Genomic DNA, 10,864 nt, shown 5'->3' on the forward strand with positions numbered 1-10,864 from the left:
CACCTCTGCAGCTGAAAGAACCTGGGTCTTTTGTGACAGTGATTCATATGGCTGGGGCTCAGGTACAGGTGCACTGTCTTTCTGAAAGGAAGCATTCTCTGCTGTAGGCTTTGAGAGTTGTGGAGTGAACAGAGCTATAGGGCAGGAATACATGGGATCTTTATGCCTTTCTGGGGATGAGCGTACTAACACAGGCATGATTATGGTTTTGACCAAGAAGTGTTTGCCAGAGCTGTACGCTGTGGCTTACTAACACTACAAAGATGCAGGCGGTGGGAGAGGGCTTTCTTTCTTTCTTTCTTTCTTTTCTTTTTTTTTTTTTTTTTTTTTTTTTTTTTTTTTCTTGTAAGCTCAAATTGAGTAGGGTCTGAAATCTGCCATTAAGTAGGTAAGTGATAGCCTTTTTGAATGCACTGGCAGCTCTGACAGATTGCTTGATAGAAGAAGGCAAGGTGTGACTTTTGGAGGCCTAGTTGAGTGTGTAAATCTGCTAATACCAAGTTTCATTAGAAAATCTCTACTAGCCAGATATCCTCGTAGGAGTACATAAACATTGCATTTACGCAAGTGTGCTGCTCTCTGTTTGAATATCGTGGTCACCACATTGAAATTACTTCATGTGACTGGAGGATAACATGTTATCCTGATGGCAGTTTTGAACTCCTAAAAGTACTGACCACATCTATTAAGATGGCCTGATAGATATGTAGAGATATATATCCTTGAGATCAAGAGATAGAAATCCTTCCTCTGTGTTCAAGAGGTGGGTATGAAGTGAGTGTTTGGATCTTCAACTTAACTATGAACTTCTTGAGATCAAAAGTGGCTCATTACCAAGAAAAAAATGTTTTTCATTTCTTTCCTAATTCCTCCTGCTCCTGGCAAGAAAAATAGTCATAGAAGGATCTCTGTGAAATACCCAAACAAGAAGATAGAGTAGAAAAGCATCTCGACAGTGACAGTGTTTAGTGCTAACAACAGTGTAGGGCTGCTTTCTAACACACCTCGAAGAGATCCTACAAAGGAATTACTTGCTGTATGAGCATTGCTTGAAACACTAAATAGTTTCTACTAAAATGACTGCATCTCAAAGTTGGTTGGGATAGCAAGGTTGGCTTGACAATCACTGACAGAATAATTCATAGATAGTGAAGTTTTGTTACCCACTATGTTGCTTTTCCAGGTGTGGGAGATCATATTCCTGCAATAGCAAAGATATTACTAACCCTCAAAGCATGCAGAGTATTATTTGACTTGGCACTATTTAGATCCTTTGAACAAGACTGAGGAGAAAAGAAGATAACTAGCAGCTGTGATAAAAGCTAGATTATTACTTACTATTTTATTTTTATGGATTTGGAAATTGTATCCAAGAGCAATATCCAGCTACTTGGAAGCTAGTCATCATGGTTGATCTAATTTTATGAGGGAACCAAACAGCTACCTCTTTTCTAGTAACTTTCCTAGGGGCAGAGGTTATTCTGAAGAAAGGTACCTGGAGTGTGTGCTTTGATAATCAGCTGTCCTAAACGATAGGCTTTGTAGAATAAATCTTGTAACAAAATAACTTCTCTGACTAAATTTTTTTTCCTTTGCTCTCACAATCAGGATTGACCTCTTCAGATCCACAACTACTGGATATCCCAGGAGGATGGAAAGTACTGTCCTTTTGGTGAGACTTGGTGGCTCATGTTGATGTTTTGAGAGGTAGGGGAGTACTACAGTCACTGTTTTTTATCCACTAAGTGTGTAATACACTTTCTCAATAGTCCGAGGGGGTCTCTGGTTTAGCAGGTCTTTTCCTTGCTAGCCAAAGCCACCAGGTTGTTGCCTGAAGTTGCACAGGGGGAATGTGCCTGAGGAACATACAGTTTTGTTTAGGGAAGAAGGGTGAAAAAGAATCCTTCCTGCCTTCTTCCCTTCCCCTCAGCAATATTCATGGTATGAATGAGTAAGAGTGTCCATGTGATCTGAAGATAAATGGACAAGAAAAGGGTCCATGAAAGGCCTGACTACTTTCACTCAAGCTTGTGGATACAGATAATTTTATCTGCATTTGTATTTATATTAACACTTAAGGTCATGTTAAAGGTCAAGGTTAAAGCATTCAAATAATTAAAAATGAAAATATCTTCACTTTTAATTTGCATGTGATTGTAACTGCCCATCTAAAATGGTTCAGGTTTTCAGATTATCTGGTCAATATTAGAAGCATTGATATAATAATGTATTTGGCTGAAGTTTACTCTTACTTTTCAGAAAATCCAGATACCTCATTCTATTCCTTTAAATGCTCCTTCTTTTCTGTGCAGTCAAAAGTACAGTGTCCTCAAGGGGCTGTAAAAAAGAGAAAAATGACCTAAATGTGCTGTAAATTGCCTGTAGTGCCCCTATGGAACTACCACTAACTCCACATCAATCTCCCTGTAGACCATCTGGGAAAGATAGGAGAGTGGTCTGATTAGGCAAAAAACACTTTGAGGCCAAAACAAAAAGAAATCTCTTAAGTCACAGGAGGGCAGGGATTCCTTTAGGCCTTGAATAAATATCATAAGAAAGTTTAGCTGGAATTGTTCCTTGATTTAACTCAGCCTGTGCTGGTAAGCGTATTTCCTTGGTTCAGATTGTCATAGGACAGAAAGAGTTTTCAGATGACAATCTGAAGGGATATATTCCATGTTCAAGCAAAAGTGTCCTTGTTGCCTGCTTTTTCCCAGATTTGGAAAGCGGCAGCTGGATTTGGGGAGGAGCTACAGTTTCCAAAATGGAGAAGCACCTTAAGAAGGCTGGCGAAAGGATGAAAAAGTAATGAAGAAATTTAATTCACCTTGTTCCAGTGCAATTCCGCTAAAAGTATGTGGAGGGAGGTGAGGAAAGAAGGATGAGTGATCTTGTTAATGAATAATTTGTTGGTACAGGACCTCCCAACAAGAAATCCTTTTCTCCATAGGATTATTGAAAGAGAGAACTGTGTCTTCTGCTTTAGAGAATCTCCTGAATTAAAGAAGGGGTAATTTAGTGTTGTCTCTTAAATGTGTTATGTGGAAAGAATGGAGATGCTTGTATGGCCAGAGGAACCACATGCCCTCTTCCTGAGGCAAAGGAAAAGACTTTCAAATCCAGCCTGCTTTTCAAAATCTTTTTAATTAGTCTTTGCAATCTGGATTTTCCGTAGGTACCTAGAACTTTATGTATGAGGCCATGTAAGGCTTTATTTACCCAGCTCTTTCCTTCATGGATTAGCAGTCTGCTGCTCCTTACAAACAGCAGGCATTTTATGGGGTAGTATCCCAACTGCTAAGAACTCACATTAAAGAGACATTAGCATATTCAAATCTTTTTTTCTATGTAGTGAGGGACAAGGCTAGCATTCCTGTCATTACTTTCAGTATGCCGCACAGAAGAAATGAATTTTTCATATCCAAAGGAAGAGTCATCATTTTATTTCCATTGTTGAGGACTGTCTTGTGTTCTCTTGTATAAATATGCTTTTTGTCATATTGTACCATGGTGGGCCAAGTCACAAAGTCTTACTATAAATACCTATCTTCTCCACCTGAGTTATAGAGCTTTTTTTTTTCCTTTAATAGCGTTGACTTCATATCCAAAAAGAACCACTAAAAACACTCATAGACCAAGGGAACATACTAGGAGAGATGTTCAGGGATCACACTATTCCTTGACCGAAGATTTTGGAGGAAACCTAATAGAGCAATAAATTATTCCTTTGCAAACCAAATATGATTTTTCTTAACTGTTTTGAAGCATCTAGTCATTCTGACATCCAGGAAATCACACTGAAATAATCTACAATGTCTGTTCTTGCATTTTTAGTATAAACCATTAGAGCTTCTGTGGTGACTGATTAGTGAAGTTTTGCATTCATTAGGGCTTCATGCCTATGTATTCCGTGAAATCTTCTTTTGAAAGACATTGTTTACCACAGTACTGTCTCCAGATTTTATACATTTCCAAATATTTCTAAAGAACACTTTCACACCAGCAGAACTATAATCTTTAAACTGTTAAGCAAATATAACCAAAATCCAGAATGACGGGTTTAGGTGGTAGCTGAAACAGTCTCTTGCGGAGAATGTTTTGGGGTCAAAGAATGCTGAAAGGTTGTGTTTGTTCCTAATTAGGCAAAGAGCTTCCTTTCTTCTTTACACGTTGCATAAGGAAGTGAGAAGCCTTGCCTTTTTCTGGGATGCATTGATAATATCTGCTAATCTGGGGCAGAATGGACCTACATCTAACTTTCATCAACCAAATATTCATGGCACTGCTTCAGTAATGACTTACTAACACTTTTAAGATTTCTGGAAATTCCTTGGCTCTCATCCTATTACCACTCCCAAGTCAGACTGTAAAGAGACTTGGCTGGAAAATATTAAGAACTTTTGTAGTATGTTTGCATAGAAAAAGGGATTGCTATAAATTGACTGCTGTTATAGAACTTTTAAAGAATACTAGATTGATTGTAAATAGAATATAATCCTTTAAGGAATAAGATTGTTCCTAACAAAAGCAGTTGTTTTACAAGAAAAAATTACCTATAAACTACATGCATATATTTTATGCTTAACTTTAAGATAGTGACTAACAGAAGTTAAATAGAAGTATGGACTAATTTTTGTTGGAAGAAATAATTCACTGCTCTATTAGGTTTCCTCCAAAATCCTCGGTGAAGGAACAGTGTGATCCCTGGACATCTCTCCTAGCTTGTTCTCTTGATCTTTGTGTGTGTTGTAATCCAAGGAAGAACACAACTTAGCACTGGGTCTCTACTGAGATGGGAATGATATTGAAGTATACAGTATTACATGCCACTTAGAGAGGTATGTGTCCTTTACTTTTGTTTCTCTGTGGATGTCTACATTTTCCTTTTAGGGATGTTTTGGAATGCAGATAAGAACCTTATATGTATCTACTGTTCCAGATAATTAAATATCATAGAATATTAAAGATGTGGGAGGTTCATGGAAAAATATGTGAAGAAATGTCTTAGAGTAAATCTCAAATTTGTTTCTCAAGCAACATGCTTATCACAAGACTAATTTGAAGGCTTACCGAGGGACAGTGAGTGTGATCATATGAGCAAACCAGACTGTAGGATTCTGCGATCTCCTTGGACCTTCCCACACAAAAATGTTAGTAACAATCAATCAGACTTGTTCCAAAAATAAGAATTGATAGAATTGCAGTTGTTCATTTAGCTTGATCCTGCCAGGTGATGAACCCTCTGGCTTTGCTACAGTGAGGAGTTTTACAGATATGTAACTTTGAGTAATCCTCTTTGGCACTGTTTTTTCTACCCTGCAGGACTGAGAATTTAAGCAGCATTTTGCAGCCACTGGCTTGTGAGAAGAATCTGGCTCAAGAGACCCTGACAAAGATGATAGGAAGTAACTGTTAGGACAGGGTGAGCTTGCCAACCAGTTGAACAGTAGCCAAGATACTGCAGTTATCCACATAGGAAAGAAGAGAGCTGGAGATAGGCTTCTCTTGAGGATGGAGCCAGTCCCCCAAAATATCTTAAGCCATACTGCCAAGAGGCCAGCGTACACAATATCCAGCAAAATATTTGCCAGTGTAGATAAAGCTTATGTTTTCCTTGTCCCTTTCTAATTTCTATCATCCTGAATGGATGGTGGGAAGCCAAGGTAACTACTTCTGACTATATTTTCTTCAAGGAACTCAAGGAACTATTGCTGGTTAGGTTAAGTAGTATAAATCTGCACCACTACAGAAGATGAAGAACAAAAAGTACGCTGGTTTTTGCCAAGATGGTCTCATCGGTGACTTGATCTTCTTTCAGTATCTGCTTGCTCAGCAGCAGAGGTGGTTGGTATTACTGAGAACAGTCAGATGGCCACTTTTCTTCCATTATTAAGGGGGAAAAGATGCAGGTATTGAAAGAAATAGTCCAAAAGGATCATTGATCATATTAGTTAAAAATGTTGTGGTATACTAGAGTTGTTTGGTATCCCTTGGACTAGTTCAGTTTGTTTGGAAAAGAAACTTAGACTTGCCACATAGTGACAAGAAATTCTCCTCCTTTTTGTGCAAGGCTGCTAGTTGGCTGTGTGCAGTCCCTTGGAGAGGCAGAGTCTAGCTCAGTTTTCTATGTGGTTTTTAGTTTTCCTCCTGTCTTTCTCTGCTGTCACCAATCCAGAAAACGGCCATTTGAAATTGCAAGATTTCAGAAGGCTCATCCAGGTCTGATCTCTTTGGGAAACATCGGAAGTAACACCTGGTTGGAGATAGTCCATTATTTTCCGTGTTGCCAACTGGAAAACAGTGAAGCATTCCTGACCATTGTTTCTCCAGTTACACTGTATGAGTTATTCACAGATTGCTTTTCTGTAAATGAAAGCTTATGGCAATGCTTGTGAAAAAGCCCTCTCTACCATGAATGAGCAGCTGCACAAGGAAGCTTTGATTAGACAAGATCTCAGCAGGGACTACTGAAATCACGGTGAAGCCTGTGCAGATGAAGGCAACCACCTCCAACTGCACTGGAGGTAGATGTGAAAGCAAGAAAACACTTCCAGCTGCAGAAAGCCTTTTCCTTGCTCATCTGCCTTGACAGCTCATTGTTGTTTGAAGAACCTGAGCCAGACTTACCGCTTTCAGCACTTCAGCAGGTGATTCACCAGCAGCTGAGTCATCCTTGTCTGAAGGTTAGCACTTCCGAAAACATGGGAGGGGTACACAACTGAGGAAAGGAATCACAAAACTTCCTCTGCTAATTCTTGCCATCTGGGAGTGACAGTCTGGAGGCCTGAAGCTTCATTTCCAAAATATTGGTTACATTTTTTATTATTGAGTCCATAGAGAAAAGACTTACAGTTCACAGTTCATCATCATTACAGAAACTGATGTTCTGGATGCAGCTTCAGAAAACAGGAAGCAATACATGTAAGGCTGGGGGTTTTCGAGCTTTTTTGCAGAATTCCATTGGTAAGAAGTTAGATGGGGAATTGGAACTTGACAATGTAATGGGAGTGTTTTGGTGTTACAGGTCTCTTTACTAAGCCAAGGATCTATGAGCTGTTACAGTCTTGACTCACCAGTTTGAGTGGTGGCAACCCTGGCTTGTGCTGGAGGCCTCCTGCCCATGACTGAACAAGAGGGCAGCAATCATATAAGTCATCTGTGAGCAGATGCTATATGGTCCCTGTAGCTCACAGGTCCCAGTGCTTGCACAATCTCTGTGCTTAAGCACGACTTCATGAGGCAAGTCATCATTAACTCAACAGAAAGCTGTTCCCTTTAACCCGCTGAGTTAACAAATTTAATCAGCTTAATGAAAGGTCCAGCAAGTATCAGAACTGGTGAAAGGTAGAAGCTGAGACTGTCCATAGGCAAGAGGATGGTGTAAAGGGACAGGCGCTCCCCATTTTGACAATGGCAGTCTGTTAAATAGTTCAACCCTAACATGTAAATTTGTCATAGAACACTTTCTTTGTGCTCTCAAATGCCACTTAAAAAAAAATATTAATTACTGAGAGTATGAGTTTCCTTCCTCCTGCTGCAACTAATAATTAAATAACAAGCTCGCAAAGTATGTATGTACAGAATTCATTAACCCATAGACCTTGGCTAAAGCTTTAAACACTGAATTGAAGTCAAAAAAACTTGTTGAAAATCACTTCGATCTGTAGTTTCCATGGAGAAGGAGCATTCATTGCACTTCCACTCTGACCATGCAGCCTAGATTGACAACAGAGTTTCTAGCCTCAAGGCTGGGTGTGAACAGAATGGACACACCTTCCCCAAGTAAAGGCAGACTTTGGCTTAACTAGAAAACCGGACTAGAACTAAGTTTCAGATTCCCAAATCAGCTCAGGTTCTGTCAGAGGACATAAACGGGGGCAAAACATTCCCAAGCCTCTTCTCCCTTTTTGCCTCCACTTCCTCAAACATGACAAGGAGCCAGGAATTGGCATGTGCTGCAGGTTCTTGAGGAATGTAAATGAAGGCATGAAAACACTATGAGTGCGGTATCAACAGTAAAAGGTCAGGATTTCAGGTATATTAAGTGGCTGGGCTTTTCAGGCATACTCAGAGGGTCAACATTCACAGAGGAAAAAATACTGCCTAAAAACATAGCTTTCCATTCTGAAAGTACTGTCTGAAACTGCCAGTATCTGGACCTGGGTCTATGAATATAAGAGCCATTGGCATTACTGAGGGTGGCATAGGTCTACAACGAAGAGGACACAGACTGCAGGTTTCCCCATCTGCATGCTCTAATGGAATATTTAATCTCTAATTGAGGCTCAAAATTCTCCCATTTACTGACTTGGGAGCTTTGATATTACAGGTGCCTGTGAAAAGTTACTCGAAAAAGTTACTCAGATCCACTTATTCAGATCTAGCTATGGCTTAGATCTGCATTTTTCTTGAAAAAAACCTAACTTTCATATTGACAAAAAAAAAACAGTCTAACAAAGCTGGACCATAACCTGTATTAAAAGAGGTGTTCAAGCGATTAATAAACTATTACATTAACTAGAGCTAATTATGATAAACATTTTAACATGTTATTTAGTTGGAGCATGCAAATGATGGCAGAACTTAACAAATGTTCCTTTTAGTATTAGCAAAACTATATAGCAAAATTTATTTATATAGCAAAAAGATAGTGCACTTGTCCTTCAGCTACTTGTACTTTATACAGCTTTTAAAATAATACAAATGATTGATGTGTGTGTTTAGAAATGACAGTGGACATTTAATGAACTCACATTTTAAAGATAAAAAACAATTATTAATACTAAAACAAGATATAGTCTATCTCAAAATCTGTAAATGTTCTCTTAAATATTCTATTTTTTTTCCTTTGTCTCCTCTTCCTTAAATTATCCTGATAAATGACATTTAATCTAATAACCTCCATGTAGCTGAGACAGGTCTTAAAGAAGGGAAAATAAATTTACTTCTGGTTTTTGAGAACTAAAATATGATTGTCTCACCAGAGGGAAAACATGTACACAATCATCAGGTGCAGCAGACCTTGACAGGTAAATGTCTACTTGGATGCCTGCTGGTTGGCTTTCTGTTTTTAAGGGGAACGAGGCCTAGAAGTTTGAAAAATGAAGTCAGAAATTATCTGGGGAGTTCTACCTGAGAAAGCTGTATTCATAACAGGATTACAGAAGTGCCTTTTGCTGCCACTCCTTAGACCACTCTTTTTCAGAGCAGCTGGTAGAACATTATCTGTGTTGAGGAATTTGGAAATTTTTCTACCCCTCATTAATAAAATCTCAGCTGTCCTTGACAGCCAAATTCAACAGACTTATAAGGGAGCTATAGCTATAGTGTGTGCACATGTGTGTGGGTAGGAGGGAGGTGTTTGTTTTTCTCCCAAGGATTAGGTTTTCATAGCAACGGAGGAAAAGAAGTACCAGTTGTGTGATTTGGCTTTTTGAGAATCGAAAGACTACTTTGGTTTCCTACTGCCATCTTTGCTGAATGGAAATACATTTTAACTTCACTGCGTGGCCAGAAAGCGAGGATGCTCACTTTCAGGGTTTATAGGTGAAGGTAATCTTCAAAGATGCTGTTTGCTACACACTCAGACAACTTATTAGGAGCAGATGAGGCACCTGCTAATAAGCATGATATCACACCTGCTGCTCTTTCAAACAGCTTTGGTTCTGTTTAGCAGAGAGGGAACATTATCATATTTTTTCAGAGATTCATGCAGAAGACGACTATTTATAAACTCCATGATGCAAACAATGCATTTCCTTAAGTGTAACTAGTACTTGGTAGTTTAAATGTTTCTTATTCATCTTGTGAGGGTGAACATACTTCTACCAGCCACACAGAAGGGTTGGATAGTGCAGCCCAGTCCTTACTGACAGCCAACAGGTTCTCAGACTCCTCAACACTAACTGTGAAAGTAATGAGTATTCATATGAATACAAGTTGCTGCCTCAATTCTCTAGAATGTATTGTATGAATATGGATGTTTCATTAAATCAAATTATTTTATGGCAAGAAAAGGCTTGTTTTAATGAGTTATGTTAGGGGACAGCACTGTTAAAGGAAATGGAAGAGATGAAAATACAGTGAGGTCATTTAAGGACAACTGTTAGTGCTGTTTTGTTTATTTTAAAAATGTCCAGATTTTTTTAAAGAAAGTAATCTTAGAAGGCATTTTTTCTGGTTTTAGAGTAGCTAAACTTTAAAATAGGCTTTGATTTTATTCTCTTAAAATTAGAAGCATATTTTGATTCAATTTAATTATTTTTAACCAAAAAACATGTGACTGGGAAGAAAAAATAGTATTGTTTCCAGTTTTAGGAATAAGGAAATGATGGCACAGCCTTAGGAATACAGGAATATATAAAGAAATATAAAATAATTTGGCAAATATACTCTCACAATCAAATGCTAATATTTCATAGTATAACCCATCGTATTTCAGTCTGCTAACAGAACTCTTGTTTCAGTAGCTGAATGAAATCTATGAAATCTAATATTGGCTTGCCTGAGGATTTCACATACGGTCAAGAAAAACTTATTACTCTAATTATCAAAACAGAATGGTCTGGACATGCTGGGTGATGAAGGCAGAAGTCATATATTAAAGTGGGATCATCAGCAATGAAAGAGCTTATGAACATCTTACTCTAAGAAAAGCCATGCTAAGGACCTGCGTTCATAATATGGTAAGAAAAAGTCAGTTTGGCAGTCCAGTAAACTGCATTATGCACTCCAAGAGTGCTACATACCCTGAAACAGCAGGACAAATTGAACAATCCATGTAATATACATAAATAGAATATAAACCTAGCATCATCTTATATCTTGCAAAGAAACCTGATTACGCAATTCCTTTGAAGGTTTG

Source organism: Rhea americana, unplaced genomic scaffold (assembly GCF_003343005.1).
Source record: "Rhea americana isolate MKP2758 unplaced genomic scaffold, rheAme1 scaffold_39, whole genome shotgun sequence".
Classification (NCBI taxonomy): domain Eukaryota; kingdom Metazoa; phylum Chordata; class Aves; order Rheiformes; family Rheidae; genus Rhea; species Rhea americana.